At 34.9% G+C, this 21,268-nt stretch overlaps 1 non-coding gene across 1 annotated transcript; it reads left to right on the top strand.

Moving 5' to 3' along the window:
• The first annotated feature begins 20,525 nt into the window (after positions 1–20,525).
• Positions 20,526–20,632, top strand: LOC111757833 (U6 spliceosomal RNA). The gene has a single exon (XR_002792099.1). It is a non-coding gene; the product is annotated as a U6 spliceosomal RNA (small nuclear RNA).
• Positions 20,633–21,268: the final 636 nt, after the last annotated feature.

Below are 21,268 nucleotides of genomic sequence, written 5' to 3'. Positions count from 1 at the left end.
GATTACTCTGTTTCCTTAAAGCAAATAATTTTAAAGAAAATATATCCCACCATTTTCAGTTCTTGCCACCCCTTCCCAGCCTGCTGATTTTGAGTCAGAATCATTCCAACAGCACATGGATTACATTTCTGATAATACTGTGCTTACAGTCTCCTGCCTTGTTTAGTAAGTTGTTTCCATCACAGACGTTGGTGAAGACCACAAAGCTGCTGTAGAATTAGCACAGAGAGAGCAACACTGGGAAGCATGCTGAGGACAGGTGGCAGGAGACAGTTACCCTCAGCCTGGGTTTTCAAGTTGTTCTTAGCCATAAATTATAAGTTGTTTGAGAACCAATATTATTGGTCTTGTGGATAACATTTGGCCTAACATAATTTTCATAATGGGCCTTTATTTAAAATATATATATATATATATATATATATATATATATATATATAAAAGAATTGACAAGTGGACATTGAATTAAATGAATAATCCCTTATTTGACAATTGATTTCAACCCAGATTTAAAATAGAAAACAAATTCATGTACCAGGTTTGATTGCTAAGGTAGATACTTTCTTGAAAACAAATTTCATGAATATGTGTCTTTTGCCAGTGAATGCAACCAGATAAACACAGATGGGATTGAGAGTGCTTAAAAAAACAAAGAAAAGAAAGGAAAGGAAAGGAAAGGAAAGGAAAGGAAAGGAAAGGAAAGGAAAGGAAAGGAAAGGAAAGGAAAGGAAAGGAAAGGAAAGGAAAGGAAAGGAAAGGAAAAAGAAGAAAAGAAAGCCATGAAATTTATGACAGCAATACTTTCATTTATCTAAAGATGTAATTCTTTTGCATTTTTATTCTCTTTTCCCTGTTTCAAACATTTTCAGTGAAAGAATGAATCTGAGTAAAACCTCTTCATAATTTCTTTTATATTCTCTTAAAGCATAAGGAAAAGCTTTCTCTTTTGATTCTGGGAAATATTTTGAAAGCAAAAATATCCTTAGGCTAAAATATGTCTTGCAAAAAATTTTTTTGAAAGATTTTGGAAACTAACCCCCCAATCTATGATAAATTATTCAGTTTAAAATTAATGCAGCCAACTAAATTTAAAACTCATGGCCAAAATCTAAAATTAAAACTTTATGAGTATTTAGATAATTATCTTAGTTGTTGTTTTATTGAGTCTCGGATCATGATATTTTTTCTAAAATTAAAGTAGATAGAGTATAAATTATCTGTTGATGAACATGACTTATATTGATAGTTTTCTTTAAAGTGTCTACTCTGGTCCCACTACATGTAGGACAGTACACTAAGAGCTGGTGATAGAAGCGAAAATCTCTCCCTCTGCCAGCATGGAGCTTTCATTCTCATGGAAGTGATCACATAAATGATTTAAAATAATAGAGTTGTAAAGCACAAAGCTCTGGAGGCAACGGTAAAAGGCTAAGAAGTGTAGATAAGTAGCATTTTAAGTAGATGGTCCGGATGCTGCCACCCTGCAAAGACAACATCTGAGCAACATCCTAGAGTGAGGCAGTTGTCCTGACAGTTTGAGGAATGTTCCATGTAGGAGGGATAGCAAGAGAATGGTTTGGATCCACAGTATTCCTGTGTCAAAGGAAGCCACGCTGTCTTTTGAGGAATGACTGACTCGGGTTATTTGCAAATCAAGGGAAAACTCTTCTTTTGGAGATTCTCACATGTTACACAGATATAAATGAATAAGTGATATTGATTCTATTGATTTCATTGTGGGCATAAATGCGATGATCTCTGCAAACATCATACTGAGATACTACAAAAATGGTGGTTTCTGTTTAGACTCATCAATTAAGAAGCAAACCTGGGGTTAAGTTCGTAGAATCCAGGCTTGAGACCAAAGCTTATAAAGTAAATGAAAGACCTTCCAGGCTTTTATTTTTGGCATCAAATTTCCTGTTTCTCTATCTGTATTGCATAAAATAATGTGTCTCTGTATTGATCTGCACTGAAATCATTCTCAGGCCTCATATTCGATGCTGTATTTTTTCTTGGCCTCCTGCTCCAAAGGTAAAATCCATGCTTAGAAAACAAAGCAGCCATTTTATTGCTATTTATATAATATGAACAAGCAAAGAACATGTTTATTTGAGTTGCCAAGATGACTTAGCCAGGATGTTGCCTCTGTGGTCTCCTAGGTTCCCTATAAAACTGAAAGAGGCCCAGTCTTGGTCACTTCCTCCATCCCTTCTTTTTCCCCATTCCATACACAAGGGACTATTTCTGTCTAATCCAAGTGAGAAACAACATAAGTCCTGGACCCCTAAAAGAAGTGAGATCTCTTGATAAAAGCAACATAAACTCTGTTTTCCAATACCATGCTGTTTCTCATGTTTGGTATCAGATACTTAAATGGGAACTGAAGAAACCAGAATCTCCTAGGAAAAACTGTGTATTTATATTTTGGGGTACCAGATAATATGTTATATAAAAACATTTAAAATTGTTGTTTATAGAACTTACATAAACAGGAGAAAAGGACAGGTTATAAAGATAAATGAAAAATAAAGAAATTGTGATATAATGTAGTTTTTTATAAATATGTAGTTTCATATATTTTCATATAAACACATGTGTAATCATGCACAAATCAAACATATAGGCAAATATAAACATACAAAGGAATTAAAGTGAAATGATATCTCAAGCAATAGAATTATGCACATCTTTTTTTTATAGTCCACTGTGAATTCAAAAGTTATACAATTCACAATTTTAATTTTTCAGTTAGAGAAAGTGATATTTTGAAATATGTCCTATCTTCCTCTTTGTTCTTGTATGTGTGTGGTTTTTTTTCTTTTAACAGAGAAAAAGTTATTACGAAAAAATTCTTAAATGCATAAATTCCTCAAAATGGAAAAAACAATTTTACAATCAAATAGTTTCTTTCAAGCCTCTATGGCACCAATTGGAGAGAGGTACAAAGAGCAGAGGTCAAGAAGTATGTGGGTGCCTTTGTGCATAGATTCTCATGGGGATCATTCAGAAGACAGTCAGCCTGGAGAACAGGGAATACAGATGTCCTGTTTTCTTAGATTGTTTGCAACATTTAAATGCGCTTGGCAGTCTAAGCACACAGTTTCTTTCTGAAGGAGATTTTCTGCTGAAGGTTATTGCAGGACTTTCCACTAAAATATAAATTGGCTAGCTGTTTGTTAAGCCTCCTGTACAATGAAATCAAAGCAATCGTCCATTGATATGGTTCACTGGAAAATGCAAACTGGATTCCCCACCCCAAAGGAAATGGATTGAGTAATGCAGGAGATTTTGCACACCTTCTCAACACGCCTCTCCCTTTAAAAGGGAAATTAGGACCGCAATGCTTTTCACTTGCATTGTACCTGCCAACTCTGCTCCTGAAAACACAAATTCCCATTCCACATTGAAAAAATGTATAATGCCTCTAAAGGGCCCAGGATGTTTGTAATAACTGATATTTCACCCTGTGGTGTCAGGGATGCATGAACAGAGAGCTTTATGTTGAAGGCTCAGGTTTGTTCCTCTGGTATCTTGCCCAAATCATGCATGCCCACAATCAGAGCGGTCACACAGCAACCTACACACGAGAGACAGCATCCGACAACGCCTCACAGTGCCAGAGGCTTGCATAAATGCACCCCAGATATCAAAGTTTTCTTTCGAGAAATACAAATATAGTACAGCTGATACCTGAGGGAGCAAAAGTATTTTGTTTTCTAAGGAAATCATGTATGTACTAATAGGAATACCCTGGTATGGAGTTTAGAGTCCAGCTACTAAACCTCCAAATTTCCTTTTGGAAAAAAAAAAAAAATATATAGTTTTGTTTTAAGCTGTTTCTGCTTGATTCAAGCAATCTCTATTACTTACTATCCGACAGAATTGATTTGATTACTCATAGTTTTAATAAAGTGCTTTCACATAGGCTTTCCATATATTCTTAGAAACATTAAAACATATTTCTTTAACTATTTTAACTATTTTTAAATTATTATTAAAAACTAAAAATGACTTTAAATAATGTGAAAGTTGGTATATGAAAGACCAAATCTCTTTCAATACTTGGAGTATTGAGAAAATTTTTATCCTTGTAGGACCCTTATTATTATTGTTATTATTATTATTAATTATTATTATCAGTACCAGGGATCGAACTCATGACCGCGTGCTTGCAAGGCAGGTGCTTATGCCGCTGAGCTAAATCCCCAGCCCCAACCCTTATTATTTTATGAACCATATTTTTTAGAAAAAATATTTTTATCCCATTTTCAAAGCTTCATTTGGATATTCTTTATTCTAAATATAAATTATAAATATTTAAGAGCAAAATAAATATCTCATTTTGGGCGACCTTGAAAATGCAGTTAGTGACAAATTTGTTAGTATGCATTATTAATTAGCTTTTGATAAATGATTAGCATTTTTCTACTACTTATGCTTGCTTTCTCATTTTTATTTCTTGCCATTTTACACTCTGACACTGCAAGGCTTTTTGTTTGTTTTGCTTTGCTTTTTATAAAAACAAGGAAAGAGTGCATATGGCAGTTCTGCCCCCAAATACCATGAATGACAGTCAAAGTCTCTACTTGTCATCCATAGAAAGTTCAGAAGTACTCACTGGAATACGACATGGTCAAACTAAGATAAAAAATAATCCATGTTTGTTAGGTGGTTATTGTATCTGTTGCTCCCATAATGAGACATGTATTTTATGATTGCCACCAAAACTTTCCAGCTTCCTAATCTCTAGGCCTTTCCTTTGTAGAAGTGTCAGTGCTTTCAGGTGCCCTGGAAAAGTGACACCATTTGGGCAGGTGAATGATTCATCTCACAAACAGTCAGAACCACTTCTTTGTGTTCTCCTTTCAATGTTAATCCCTACCCCCCATTAGTAGGTTCCAATGCTAACACTGTCTCCAGTGTAAGGCAGTCTACTGGACCACGTGTGTCTCTAAACTCTGTTATGCCCATGATGCCAGCTTTGGTCACCATCAAGGAGTTTGATTTCACTAAGTCTGTACCCCAGATTACTTGTCTTTCTCCAGATTACTTATTCATGTTGGACATATATACAACTAATGTACCAATCTAACCAAGTATACTATGCTGTGCAATCTAATTATTGGATTTCAAGCCTCTGTGAGAGCGCTGCAAAGTACACATGTTAAATTGGATGCAAAATAGCTAGAAAAATGAGACATTGTCGGAGGAGGTATGGAGTTTAGCTGCTGTCATGGCAGATGGTTTGAAAAATGGTGGATGATATGTGCATTAGGAAAGATTTTGAAAGAGAGGCAGAGAAATCCAAACAAGAATTGTAGAACACACATTATATGATATTAGGATTGATTTTATACAATATGACTTTCAAGAATTAGACATGTAATTATTGAGATTTTGGGTGGAATAAAACATCTTGGCAAATGACTGTCTTTTTGTATTTCACATAGTTACGCCTTATGAAATGTCAATAATATCGCAAATAGGCCATTCATGCAAACTACTGTAGGGGCTTACATTCTGTGGATTTCAAGCAAGTTTTTTTTTTTTTTTTTTTAAATCAATTAATATTTGTTACAAACTTTCAAAAGATAAAGCCAGTATTACTTGAAATGTTACTCCTCTTAATAGAAACTTTAAAAGTCAAGTTTTTATAAAGCTATATTGACATTGATTTTGGTCTTCTACCTCCATTTAGTTACTTTATTCACTGTACAAATACTTTTAGAGATTGCTCTGTGTCAGGTTAATCCTCATCCCTGGTGATTTAAAAGTGAGCAAAGTAGGTAAGGCTCTCAGGATGCTACCAGTCAAATTATGTTGATCAGATATTAATCAAATGATCATAGATAAGCTACGGTGGAACATTTTGCTAAAGCCTGTGGATATTTATCTCTAACATTAACCAGAGACTTGTTTTGCATTAGACAACAATATAAATATTTGAAAGGCATAAACTATTTAAATCCTTATTACTTCCTTACAAGGATATGCTACTACTATCCATTTTACAAATAGGATAACTAAAGCTAGAGGGGACAAATAATGTGACTTAGGAACGTTTACAACCAAGCCTCAGAATGAACAGGAAGTTGGAATTTAGAGACGGTCTGATACTATCATGGTATAGCTCCTTCTACATTAAACACACACAGAGACACACAACAATCATGTTAGTCAGCATTCAGTACAGCGTAGTGAAGTGAGAGGCACACTCCGATTTCAATAATAAATTTTTATGTACTTATTATGTTAATATCTCGAGTAGGCCAACTACAACTCTGCTTCATGCCCTTTTCTTCCTACCACACAGACCAGAAAAAAAAATCTGTCTTAACATGCCAGCCCTCAAGTTTCTTCAGGGACACATCATCACTTTTACTTGAGAATTTAATCGTACATAGCAAGACACAAGATCAGATGAATGGGTTAGATGAAACAGGGTTCCTTCAAGAAGAGAATAGGAAGCAGAGTATTAGTTGTAAAAGGAATATAACAAAATCAAAAATAGGTATTTAAAAGGGGTCCCTATTCTGATTTGGGATCAGGGAAGCTCCAAGATATCATTCACTATCCCAATAGTACTTGCAAGGATGAGATGTTGTCTTAGTTCCTTTTCTTGTGGCTAAGTTACTCAAACTGAAAGGAAGAAATGTTTATTTCAGACTGTTTTTAGTGGTTTCACTCTGTAATCAGCTGGTTCCAAAGTAGGCCAGCATGGCAGAGGGGCATCACAGAAGAGAAATACAAAAATAATAAAAATAAAAACAGATATATTATCCAGGTACTCATACACCATTCTTTGTACTGCTGGTCTTCTACCAGACACATTTTCTTTTTATTGCTAATTAAGTTTGTTTATCCACTTAGAACCAAGTTGTGTATTTGTTTTACAATTAAAAAAATTACACTTTAATCCACTCCTCCTCCCAAAAGAAGAGAAATAAGAGCACAGCAAGCAGGCAGGAGACAGAAAAGCAGTAATCAGCAACAGCTGCTCCCTTCTTTCTGGCCCTCTATATCCCATGGAGGCTACAAGCTCACCGATTGGTGCCACTCACACAAAGGTTGGGGCACACTTGATCACAGCACCCCACACCCTAATCTAGCCACCTTCAAAAAGCTCCCTCTGTGACTACATGCAGCTTTGGGAGCCCATCTAGATATCCTCATGGATGTTATGTTATTGACTAAAAAAAAAAACCTCTTGTGCGCAGAGAATATTCCATATAGAAAGGACAGCAGGTACAAATATTATGAGATGTGTGTAAGTAGTATCAGCTTTTTGGAGAGCTGACAGGAACTGACTGAAGTAAAGGCAGAGATGAGAATGTTATCCTGAGCAGAATCCATAGAAGTGAGCAGAAGGGAGATAATAAGGCCCTGATAGGCCTGTTTAAGAAGTTGAGCCTTAAACATAAGGGGGAATTACCTAATTCTTTTAGGGAAAGACCGTGAGATACTCATTCCCTGGTAATTTTGGCTGCTTTACAAAAGAAGAATTCTAGATAAGCTTCCCTAACTGAAATATGTCATCCCCCAGATTCTCTCAGTACTAGTTTGCATTAACTGTTTAAGAATTGAAACTGAAGCTGTAGCTTTTTTTAAGTACTCCTGGAAGAGCTCGCTATCAGATCCACCGAAATACAATGAGCACAAGTTGTAACATCCCCCTCTCCCCATAGTGCAGGTGATTCGCTGTCATCTTCATGACTCAGGTTTTCCCCCTGCCTAGGAATCCTTAGCAATCTTGTATTCCTAATTAGATGAAGGGAGCCAAGGGTGACACAGCAAGCCTCTGCTGAGATCCTTTGTCCTTCACAGTAAGAGGTGGAGTTCAGCTATGCAGCAGTTTGGGAATAGGTGCAAATTATGTATGCAACAAGCTTTCAATTAGGAAAAAGGTGCATTGCACTTCAGATGTTTTCAGAAGAAGCAAATGTCCTCACCTCATCTCATGCACTCACTAAGGTATGCCTTGAGCATCCTACAGAGACAGCCAGACCATCCCTAAAATGGTACACAGTTGTCCTAGTCTGACTTACGACGTAGGATTTTTGACTTTGATCCTGTTCCTATTACCTGCCAGACACTGGCCAATTTAAAGAAAAGAAGGAAAAGAAAAATCACAAATCCTGTGTTTCATTAATTCAGTATCTGGCAAAGTCATCAGTCAATAATTCTATCTGCTATGCAAAACATACTGTATTTGTGAAAGCAATGCCACTTTTTCTAATTACTGTATCCAAATTCCAAATTACACCCACTGTTAAGTGACTAGAGGTTTGGGCTGGTAGATGGCTTTGCAGGCAGCCATTGAGGAAACCTACATCCTTTGTCTAATGAGTCTGTTATTCTCTATGGGAATGTCATTTGTGGAGGAATTCATAATCGAAGGGTTTCCCAGTTAGCTATGGAAAAGGTATGCACACATCAGCTTCCACAAGCCATCAGCCACCACACAGCCTTATGACCATGTCAACATAACAAACAGCAAAGCAGATTTGGAAAATACATACCCAGCCTATACAACAAACATTACATCTTTAATCTTAAAACTGAAGGAAAGACTAAAATAGCAAATTTCATCTTACAGATATTTTGTTAAAGACAAATTAGGATAAGATAAACAGAAGCAGGGCTGGAGGTTTAGTTCAGCGGCATAAGCGCCTGCCTTGCAAGCAGGCAGTCATGAGTTCAATCCCCGGTACCCATAAAAAGGAAAAAAGACAAAAAAAAAAAAAAAAAAGAAGAAGAAGATAAACAGAAGCAATCAACTTCTGTTTTGTCAACAATTATTAAAATTATCCTTTGGGTGGTATCAGCTGTTATTGTTGCAAATGACATTCAGTTGGTTTATTGTCCTGATTTATTTAGCACAACATGGTTTGTAATTTCTAGAGTCCAGAATTCAGAATGGAAGCACAGAGCCTGATTAATTTCTGGTTTGTAATTTGTAGAATCTCTAGAATTTCTGATTAATTTCTGGTTTGTAGTTTCTAGGATCCAGAATGAAAGCACAGAGCCTGATTAAAACTTTCTGTTATCAAAGAAAGATACTATCATTACTCAATATTACAATGGCAAGATTGTAATTCATTTAAATCTGATAATTTATGAAGGATTACATACAGATATAGAGCCAAAACCTGCAATTATATTACATTTAGAAAAGATTATTGCTGATATGCTTAGGTTAAAATTAGTTCTTTAGTTAAAATTATAATAGTAAGTAATGAATAGTAAGATATAATTAGCTGTGGAACATTGCAAATTTTTGGTGGTTAGGATTCAATTAACGAAAATTTCACTTTTCCCTTTCTTACCACAATATTGACCATCAGATTTACATGTCTGAGAGACTAAAAAGGAGTGATACTTCTTTCTCTGTATTATTATCTCAAATACTTTTTTTAATTGTATGTCAAGTTTTTAACTTATGCTAATTGCAAGTGGCTGTTATTTTATTTCAACTTCTATAATTTCTTCATATGTTTTTCTAGCTGATAGACCTGTGGGGTCCCACAGCGGCTGAAAAGATAATAAGTATGAAATATAAATGACCTTTATTTTGAGAATGCGGGGGGAGACACCTCCAATCCCCCAGAGTCAGCGATCTCTCTGTGGAACACGTGGAGTGGAGGCATGCATGTAGCTTAGGTTGGGGGTGGTGTCTGAGGGCCATTAGGGATGCACAAGTAGCCCATTGGTATGCTTTTGGCACCATAGGTAAACTCCTAGGGGTGGAGGAGATAGAGCCATAGGTAAGTAAACTCCTAGGGGTGGGGAGGTAGGGGCTCCTTGGTTCTGGCTGAGGCTTTACAGCTATAATGTCCGACCTGGGCCAAAACTCTTTCACTAGCCAGTATGAATTGAATGGATATTCTGCTTAGATGCTGCACCAGCTAATGAGAAAAATAAGAGTAAATAAAGGGATTGATCCCTTACCCTTTGAAGTTTATGTTCTATAGAGCTGTAAGGATATTACACAGAAAACTATCACAATTAATTAAATACCTGACATTCCCTGTAAGGAACACAGCTTGCAATGAGGCTATAGGAACAGGAAAGCAGCCACCGTTCATGTAAGCATCAGCAGTTGTGAGAAGAGGGAAAGTGAACCCAGAAGAGCATTTCAGGCACTACTAGTAGGAAGACTCCAGTTGGTCAGAGGATAAGAACAGCAGGAAGATGTGATAGCGAAGAAAGAAAAAGGACTCAGAAAAATAAAGAGGAATTAGATAAATTCAAATTAAGCATGGACTTAAAAGAATGTTGGGCTTGCTTCTGAGGGTCAGTCAAAATTTGGGAAGACGGTGCTGATTGTTCTGCAGCTAATATAATAGAAGAAAGAGGTTGTTATTGTCTTATGTTAAAAAGTAACCAAAATTAAAGCTAAAGTTCATTAGAAAGAAAGCAGTAGGGAAAAGAGAACGAAAAAAGAAGGAGGGAGGCTTACTACACAGACTCAGCATTGTAAAAAAATGATGTAGAATGTGAACATAGGAGCAAAGGAACCAGGTGCACGATTAAAATATAGTCTCAAGAAATACACAAGGCCTCCGTGTTTGCTCTCTACTCTTTAGCTCATGACTTTTACTTCTTCAGTACAGATTTCCCTCTAGAAACAAACAACTCTGTGGGTTTGATGTTTAGTTTTTTCTAGGTTCCTGTAAAATATATAAATTCAGGTCAAATAGCTCGGTTTCCCATGGTTTTATTCTTTCCAGGGCAGGGTTCCCCTAATTTACCTACTGAATGTGCTTTATTATATCAGACATGTACCAGAAACTATGCTAGGTCCTAAGGGTAAAGAAGAAAGGCTCTCATAGGCTCGAGAGTCTCCAAGCTGCGTCTACTGAGATAATTTTATCCAACTGACTATCATGTCTTTTTGCATTTTATTCTCCGCTAGAGTCACGATATCTAAAATGAGCGATATATTCATGGATGGGATCCATCAAATGCTTTTGACATACTGATTATGGTGACCAATTGCTGTCCTGATATTGTATGACTGAATTTGTCAGAAGTCTACTTTTAATAAGATAAAATGTTTTATCTTAACTATTTGTGATTAAATAATAATTGGAGCAGTCATTGTAGTCAACATATACTGAAACTTTTGTCACTGTAGGTTAAACAGTAGTACTCAGGACTCCTCCTGATAATTTGGAGTCTTAGCACTAGCTTTTCAACTTTTTTCATATATTTCCTTTCACAGAGATGTTCCCATTCAACAATTTCCTTCTACTGTGAAATCTAAAACTTTCTATCACAGTGTTCACAATACTACTCAGTTCTTGAGACAGTAGTCTATTTCTGCTATTTAGCTCTCCCCTACTATCAAACACATAAAGTGTTACAGTTTTATTCCACCACAAAAGCCACAGTAAATAACTCACATCAACAATTACGCCTCCTTACAACATCTCCTGGGCAATTTTAGCCTGCATTTCACATGATCTATTTTCTGTACTTGATAAAGTTGACCACTTCCTTTAGTTGTGAGTTTCTGTCACACTTAACTCCCTTCTTTAGCTGCACTGGTTATTTAGAGAAACACTGCTTGACTCTCACACCCTGTTAGCAGTTTATTTCTCTTGTATGATTCTTAAAACACTTGTTTTTATGCTGTCAGTTTCTGCTAACCCTTCTTCTTACCTGTACTAGTCAAGTGATTTTTAAAATAAGATTTGTCATATATGAATGTGCTTTTTACTCCCAAGTTTTTACCACCAGTTGCCACTTCTCTGCGGAGTTCCAAATTTACATATATACATTCACATCAGGCAAATCTGTCAGTCACTTTATCAAGTCAAAACTGACTGCAGCTCGCTCTGTATTATATTCACAGGTCCACTGTTTACTAATCAGCCCATTGAAAAACTTCAGCTCTTCATTCTCTAGCATCCACATCTAATTGGTTGATAGCATCTTTGATTTTATCTCCTAGCCTCAGTGAGTGTCTTCACTGTTTCCCAGAGATTCAGCATTATCAATATCTTATCATCTTTCCTGGAATAGTTCCGACAGTCTCTAATTTGCCCCAGCATTCAGTAACTTGTTCTTGCTTTCAGGACAATTTCTAAGCTATCTGACATACCACGGACATGATCACTACCTAGCTGAATCTTTCTTCTTTCTCTTTTCCTGGCAAAGGCTCACCCAGTTTATGTTTTCTATTTAATACAAATTATGGTATCAATTTCTATAATAATGAAATTTTCTCTAGGAAGCCTTTCTTTTTATTTGTCCCTTTTGGCAGAGTTACTCATCTCTCTTTTCCAGCTTTGGGTGTATTTTTTATTTTATATCACTTATTGTAGTGTAATAAGTTATTTCCATGTTGGTCTAATGCATGGCTTTATGAGAAAGCATTTTGTTCATATGGCTTTCTGAGCATCTGGCATGGTCTAATGTTATTACACATAGTATTTATGGAGAATGAAAAATTCAAACAGATAAATGAATTAATTAAAATATAGGGGTTACATTTATCATCTGAGATCTAAGATTTGATGGAGTATTAAAGATTTAATGAATTTTAATAAGGTATTTACTTCAAATTTGAAATGAACTCCAACATAATGGCTATCTTGTCTGATAGGGCTCTGTTTCAATACCCCAAGCATTGACTATTCCTTCCACTATTTAGAAATATTTTTGTTCTAGTTTTATATAAATAGTCTACTAGGGAAAGTTATTAGTTCCATGGAAAAGATAATCATTTAGGATAAAATGTAAAATTCTTACACAATTACTGGGAGCAAAAGTAAATACAATTTTTTTTACAAAAACAATTTAGTATTACTGTTTTTATTTAGAGAAAAAAGCAAAACAGAAAAAGGGTAAAAATAATACAGAATTTCAAAAAAATAAATCACTGGTTGACAAATTACACATTGTTACCTCAGAAGTAGTTGTTCAAGTTACCAAATAAAAGCATAAAAAGTGGACAGACACACAATCAATGACTATACAAACTATTCTGTTTGATAAGTTAACAAAAACTTGGCAGTATGGTTATCTGTCTTGCACACTTATGCATAAAGTTATATCCTTTAGAGCACTTTTGCATTACATTTTGATGGCCTTTAAAAATTTCATTCAGAAATTTTATTTGTGCATGCCTACCATAAAGACATAATCAGAGAATACAGAAATATTTAGGTAAAGAATTATTTATCATAGTATTACTGTGTTTGCACATCTAATGGTAGGACATTGAAGGGTAAGTCGCAAAGGATGTTATGTTTATAAAGAGAAGGTCACATAGTCATTTAAATTGATGTTTCAGGGGAACAAAAATATAACTAAGCAACCAGCAAAGTGAGTTCTGTAATAATAAACACTGCAATTGCACACCTGTTTTAAGTATTTTATAGTTTGGGGAAGCACAATTATAACTTATATAGAGATAGATAGTTTATATCATTATGAAAATATACTACAATATGTACAATGATTTATAATTATGAAGGTATTCATTAAGCATTAACCTTACATTGTTCTTACAGTTCGAAAAAATAGCAGTAAGGAACTGTTTGTGTTTATACTAAATCCATTTTTTGCTTGCATACTTTCCCATGATTTATTTTGCTACAATCTGTCTGCTGGCATGGCTGCTAAAAGTTCAGCATTCCAGCTCTGTCCTCCATGTCACTGTGCAGGGTTACTAGCTATTCATAGTCTAGACAAAAAATAAGACCATGATAAAGAAGAAATTTCACTTGGCATTTGAAAACTAGGGGGTTGATGGTCTTACTCAGTTAACAATGGAATAAAGTACAAACAAAATATTAAGCAAATGGGTGAAGGAACCCAAGAAGGAAAAGGGAATCTTCAGAGGCCCACGTGGGCCTGGGAAAGAAAGTGACTGGGGTTGCGGAGCAGGACTGCAGTGCTGGCAGCCCCTGAGACTGGGCCGACTGGCCAGCTCTGACAGCTTTCCTTCTGTGACTCCTTTCTCTGTTGGGATCTCAGTATCTCATTCCTTATGACATATAAATCTGAGCATAATAAATTTCCCCTCTCTTACAACCAAATAATCCCAAGCAAGAGAAAACATCTCTAGGTCTTTGGCAGGATATAGGAGTACGGTCATTAAAATATTTCTACTGATTTATTCACTATTCTTCATTTCACTTGTCACTAAGACTTGAGTTTATCCTCAGAACATTAAGGATATTTGAGTTTGAAATACAATGCTGTCACCCAGGACGATCACCGTGTCATTATTTGCTACTACTTATTTCATTTATCTATTTATTAAATTGATACCCATTCATTGAATGTCTAATTTTTTTTTTTTAACTAGGGCCAGGCAATGGGATAGATAGTAAGACTATAATAATCAATAAAATAATCATTGGCCCTGATCTTACAGAAGTGAATTCAAGACACTGACAATAAACAAAGACTAAACTGAATGTCGCTCATTTAATTAACAGGGAAACTGAATATTCTTTAAATATTTCAAACTAGTTTCATCGTATTTTACCTAAAATGATTTTTGGGGAAGAAATTCTGTCTCAACTGGATTTTTGTTTTGGTAATGAGTTTTGCTGTTCTCAAAGCAAAAGAATTTCCATTTCCCTCTGAGTACCAGAGAAAGGCGGGATAAAAAGCTTTGCTGAGTACTGTTTAGATGCTGCATGCAAAGCTCACAAGATCGGACACCTATCATCCTTCAGTAGCTTCACCTTTTCATTCCTTACATTTTGAGACAGAGTCTTGCTGAGCTGAGCAAGCTAAGCTAAAACCTGTGTTTTTACTGCGTCAGTCTTCCAAAATGCTGAAATTATAGGCATGTGCTACTATTATGTTCCTTTTTCCTCTTTTATTCTAAAGTCTTAAGAAAGAAAACAAACCTTGGAATTTGTAAAGTTAGCCCTATGGTAATCAATAAACTTATTCAGTTGCTTTCTTTCCATGATTTCCCTCAGGATAAGCTCAATAAAGATTTATTACATTAGTAGAAAAATGACATATTCCAATTGTATCTTACTTTGCTGTAACAATTTGTCATACAGAAAACAATTCATATATAGTTAATTATCCACATAATTTATGAGTATAAAGTAATTATATGTTATTTCTTCTTAATTTACATATAAGAAATATACAACTGGTACTCAGGACTACTTAGTAGATGATATTTTAAAAAGCTCAGACATCTGTCTCATACAGTTCTTAGAAGCGAAAGTTCATGAAAGATTGTTAAAAGGAAATAAAGTCTCCAATGCACAGATGATTAATTGAGAGTCTTAAGCTACTAATTATATTTCCTAATTAGTTGCATAATTATATGGCCAGTGTGCCTCAGATTTATAATAAAATGAGACTTATTCAAAACTGTGGTTCTCCCCATACCTTAACTTGGCTTCATGTTGTCTAATGCACTATCCAATTTATTTTCTAACAGACATAAAATAAATTATGTCCATTAAATCAATTATCCCTCAAAGAAAAAAAAATGATTGAAGGGGAAAAATGGAAATATGATTTTATAAGTGGGGAGGGGAAGAGAAAAAGGGAACAAAAACTTCAGATGTGTTATAGACATGAGCAAATCCACTATAATGAATGTGATCATTATACTGCAAACATAAACTAATAAATAGTAAACTAAAAAGTGCCCAACCTTTTACAAAAATTACTAGAATGTACTTGAAAAGAGAACAGATAACTAATTTTGTAATTTTCCTATATTCTCAATCAACACTTCTTTTTTTTTATAGTAATGCTATTACCAAGGCAGTTAGATGTGAGAGGAAGAATGTAATAACTGGACTCTACCAAAATTTTCAGATATACACAATTTGTCTCCTGGATTGATGAGAGTGAATGATGGGAGATGTCATAATAGAGGATAATGAGCTTATGTTATTTCATGAGATTATGACCTGGCTTAAACGGAATAATCAAGAAGGGGAGAAGAACTCTCTGGCCAACAGGCAAAGGAGCCTCATACTTTATGTCCAGTATGGTGCCCAGTTCCCAAGAATATTACAAGATGAGTGTAGAGATCTTCCCTCTTTCTTAAAAAAACTTGGGATTGTAATTATCATTTTGACTGAACTGGAGTAAAGGAAGCTTACACTTTCTGAAACTTTTTGTTCCTTGTGAGATTTCCTTGTGGAAAACAACTGACATCATGGAGCATTATGAGTTTCTTTGTGAACCATGAATTTCTAAACATTTCATCCACATGGATTAGATTTCAATACACCTGTGGTATATTCTATGGGAATTAACTTGATTGAAACCTCTTTGTTGCCCCTTCTGCTGAAAGCATGTAATGGGCATGCTCAGAACTTCCAAAGTAGTCATGACATTCAAGGACTTCACTGTGTACAAATCTATTTTCTAAATCAGTAAAAATAACCATTTTCTTAAGTCAGTAAAAATAGATCACCTGACAACAACTAAAGGGGTAGTTTGTGCTAGACTCTCCCTTAAATGGAAATTTCATTTAACCAGATGCTCATTCTCAGCATGGTGTGAGGCATGTTGTGTCTGTGACTACACCAATCTATGTTCATCTACAAAGCCTCCTCAAAATGTGGATTCTCAATCTCTGTTTGCTTTCTTAGGCTTGATGCATGCCAGTGGGGGTAGATTTAAAACACCCGTTCTGTGTGAAGAAAATTGTTAAATAGTAGTGCTCCGTGCAATGCTAATTCTTTTGAAAGGTTAAAAAAAACCCTCAATGTGCCTTACATAACATGATCTATTTATACTCTGTCACTAAGGGAAATAAGCTGTATTTATGCTCAGAATAAATGGAATAATTCATTTGTACCTTCTCATCCAACTGATAACTTCCTATTTAACCAACTGATGGACAATGCTGAGTTAGATAACGAGAAGTTTTCAGATGCAATAAAATGTTTTCAACTGATACTTTCAAATTATTTAACACAAGACTTTCACGAGCAAGGAAGTTGCAGCACCAGAATTTCAGTCTTCCTCTAGCAAGAACTGCAGTACTAGGTTCTATTAGTAGTTACTAAGAACTTGTAGTTTCAAACCAAAATTGGATGCTTTCAAACCTCCTTCAGGATTTCCAGTACCTCGTAGTAACTAGAAAAACACATTTTTTTTTTCTTTTCTGCCTTACCAGATGAAAAGTTCTTTGACTATGGAGTATATTTTTGCACTGTGACCCCCAATATGAAACTTGGTGTAGGGGATGGAAAAGGTTATGATTTAATAGGTTCTGAAACAAAAATCTGCCTACAACTTCAAAAATCTCTTAAATATTTTTCATTCCTTTATGTGTGGATATCACACCAAAATAAGTATTAATATATGAGTTCACCAGGCTGAGACCGAACTTGACTTGCAATCCTCCTGTCTCAGTCTCCCAGTGCTGGGAATATAGAAGTATACCAACTTTCCTGGCTGCATACACTTTCTGTTGATTTTTCTCATAGTTGAGAGTTTATCATATGCTGTAGTATGTGAAGCATTTTACATACTATATGTCAAAAAATCTTAACAGTGACCTCATGCAGTAGGGACTATTGCTATACTCATGTGTGAAAACTGAGATATAGAAAGGTAAGGAGCTTTCTAATATGATGCATCAGGTAAGTGGTGGAGAGAAGTGAGTGGTGGAAAGCGGTGTGGATTTTGAACAGTGGACTCAACCTCCATGTTCTTGCTAGTCTTCAACTTCTCTGTTTCATTTCCAGCATTCCCATTTGACAGTGAAACCCAGGTCTTGAGAAGTGGAGACCAGAGCAAAAAAGAGGGGATACAGTGTCCATACTTTGAGAGTCACTGATGGAATAAAATATAATTTATTTTACGGTTAGACTTCATTTCAGTGCTTCCCAGTGTTCCTTCCTTTCCTGCATTGACATGGAAACAAGGGAAGCACTCCTATACGTGTGGAGAAGATAGTTTTCCTAAATCTAGCTCCAAAAATAATGGGGACTTTGGACACTGTGAAAGGCTACTCACCTTGATGAACCACTTGGTAGATAAAAGAGCATTTGTTGGGATTTGCCATTAAATTTTTTAAATGCCTACTTGCGTTGGTTCTGTCTAATGGGTTTCACTTTAATTCATTTTTATTTATTCTTATTTTATTATAGTAAAATACATCATTTATAAGAAATTATGTCCCTTTGTATTGTGGCATGTGGGAATCTTTTATTTTCTGTAAACCTTAGATAAAGGCATAATGAAAAATGGTCTGCATTTAACGAATTAATACAAAAGAAAAAAGTGTTTTGAAGAATGAAAAGCACTGAGTGCAGAACAAATTAGCAAAATTCACTGCCATAAACATGTATTTAGTGCAAGCCAAAATAAACATTTCCTCCTTTAAGAAAGCACATATTTAGGCTATTAAATCAGGCATAATTTTAAATCTTTCAAATGAATAACTTACAAATGCATATGGCTTTAAATTTACTCTACTTTTCTAACATAAACTGACATTCATGTTTTTTTTTTCCTAAATATTTTTTTTTTTGTAGAAAAGGTGGTATTATCTGGTCTCTAGCAATAAAAAAAAAATTAGGCTTAAATGAAGTACTTCTAAATTATTTAAATTGCAGATTTGAATAACAGCTAACTTGGAGATTTTATAAAAGAATATATTTGATAAAATATGTATGGCCTCATTTTAAAATTGTACAGGTGAAAATATAATAACACCATCCCTGAACTTTCTCCTTATTTCCTAGCTCATGCAGTCCTAAGCTTTTTCCCATAGTATAAACATTATTTTAACTACAGCGAGCTCAATAAAGAAATTGTGTGAAAAGGGGTGTGAAGAGTCAGGATATAAAGTATTTGCATACATTTGCATTGCTTACACATCCAGAAAAATTTCGCTTCCCAGCCAAATTTAGTTTAATAGACAAGAGCATTTGGATTCAACTTCCAACTCCTGACTGCAGCATCTGCTTGGGAGACTCTGGATTATCTATTCTTAACATGCATTTGCTTCCTTTTGCACATGCATCACAGTCTAATGTCTTAAATTTGGGCATAGAATGCATAGAAGAAGTGGGTATTAAATTGATTAACCTCTATATTTTGCTTAACTGATGAGCTTCACAAGGGCAATGTCACTGTCAACTTTCCTCATGTGTCAGTGCCATGTCCACTGAGGAAAAGAAATAAGTGTTCAATGAACATTTTTGACTAAATGAATATATGGACATCTCATCAACATCAAAAGAAATAAAAAGCAGGTCATCTAAACGGTCTAATTAAAGTCTCTGTGTTACAGCAAAATACTGGGTCCTTAATGAGTCTGTCTTATTCTCCTGACTGGGAATAGCATGGCTCAGAATAATCTGAGTGGAGCAAGGGAATTAAAGCTTCTGACTCACTGTGTTTGACACTGGTTCAGAATAAATTGTGCAAGTGTTTGCATCATGTTTAGGTTTGGAAAATTAATATGGGAGTAACCTGGTAATCGTTCTATAAGTGTTTTGGATTGTGGCATGATTTAGTATCAATACAGAAATGATAGTGTGTTGTTTTTATGTTGACAGTTCATATTAAATTCCCTAGTGGTGATCCACATTTCAGCATGTTTCTCATGTTAAACTTACATATATTTATAAAGAAGCACATAGGGAAATGCACATTTTTACGTGAGAATATGTGTTCAAATGTGTCTTTCCAGAGTTCATGACTATCTCTTAGAGTGCAGTATTATCAAAATTAAGTAGAAGACAGGTTCAAGGAAACTATTTGTACATTTGGAGTTATTTATGGCTAATTTTCACATGTGTTACATGAAGATAATATTTGATTCAATCAGTTGTAGTTTTCCTTCAAGTTTAAATATTCCAGAAAAAATATCTGCACAGTTTATATTCATATTTGTGAAAGGACACATCTGCCTTAAAGTATGCCAGATGATTACAGCTATTTAAGATTATAAATGCATGTCAAATTCTTATATAAACAATATGGAAAGTCTTGTGCTGTTAGATTATTCCAATTGGTTATGTGCCTTATTTCTCTCCAACTAGTTTTGTTATCCAAATTATTCCTAATTTATAAAATCGAGGAACTATCTCTATGGGAATTTTTTTTAATTTTAAAGAGAAAAAATTTTCAAAACATGATAATAAGTGGGTAGCAATGACTAATGCATTACATGTTGTTATCTTTAAATTAGTTACTCAGAATATAATATATATGCATTTAATTGTCCAACAATATTAATACAAATGTTTCTTTCCAATGAACTAAGAGAAATTAGTTGTAAAACTATCTTAACTATCTTTTGTATATATGAAATATACATATGTATATTTTTTTCTTTTCCTTTCCTTCTTTTCTCTAGTTCCCCATCCAAATTTTGCTTTCTTTTGCAGCTTCTTTCCATTTTACAAAAAATTTATTGTACATTTTGTACCTTATTTACTCTTTCAGCTTCTCACACTAGGGTAAATAAGATGTTGATACATGTGCATCTGGTTTATTTCACTTACACGTATAGACTCGAGTTGCATCCATTTACCTATAAAAGTATCTAGGTTGTGCTCACTTTGGCAGCACATATACTAAAATTGGAATGATGCAGAGAAGATTAGCATGGCCCCTATGCAAAGATGACACACAAATTCCTGAAACATTCCATATTTTTAAAAAAGTCTCCAGCTTATCCTTCTCAATGTTGAGTAGTACTTCATTGTATGAAAAGACCACCTCTTTTGCATCCATCCCTCATTTGATGGGCATTTGGTTTCTTTCCAAGATCTAGCTATCACAAATTGTGCTGCTGTAAACATGGGCACGCATATTTTGCTGTGGAATTTTACTAAGAGACACTGGGCTAAAAATTGGAAATGCTTCATTGGGCAGTTTCCATTTTCTACTTCAACATTGAGCTCTACTGTCTGCTAATTGTTTATTTAACTGATTGACAATGTGTTCATGTTATTACCAAAGAATAGACAGACAAGATGATGCACAGCAATTGCCAAATTCATCCAAGCATAATTTTTCTTTAATAAACATCTTATGAGATCTGTGTTCCATGATGCTCACTTTTGGAAATTCTGAGGTAGAAACTCCAGGAATTTGCTACGTACTTCAAAATGATTAGAAATGCAATGCTCATTGCTAAGTACCATGTTTTATGTGAAAGGCCAAAGTCCAATATTAATCTGTGATTGATTTTTCCATAAATTTCCTGCTTTAACAGTGTAAAATAGACCCCTCAACATTTTTTTTTCCTCTAACATGACCAATTTCTCACATTCTGTCAATGAGGTTTATG

The sequence above is a fragment of the Cavia porcellus genome, unplaced genomic scaffold, assembly GCF_034190915.1.
Source record: "Cavia porcellus strain 051 isolate PalLab524CR breed Dunkin Hartley unplaced genomic scaffold, mCavPor4.1 scaffold_19, whole genome shotgun sequence".
NCBI classification, from domain to species: Eukaryota; Metazoa; Chordata; class Mammalia; order Rodentia; family Caviidae; genus Cavia; species Cavia porcellus.
This window is presented reverse-complemented; position numbering and strand designations above follow the sequence as displayed.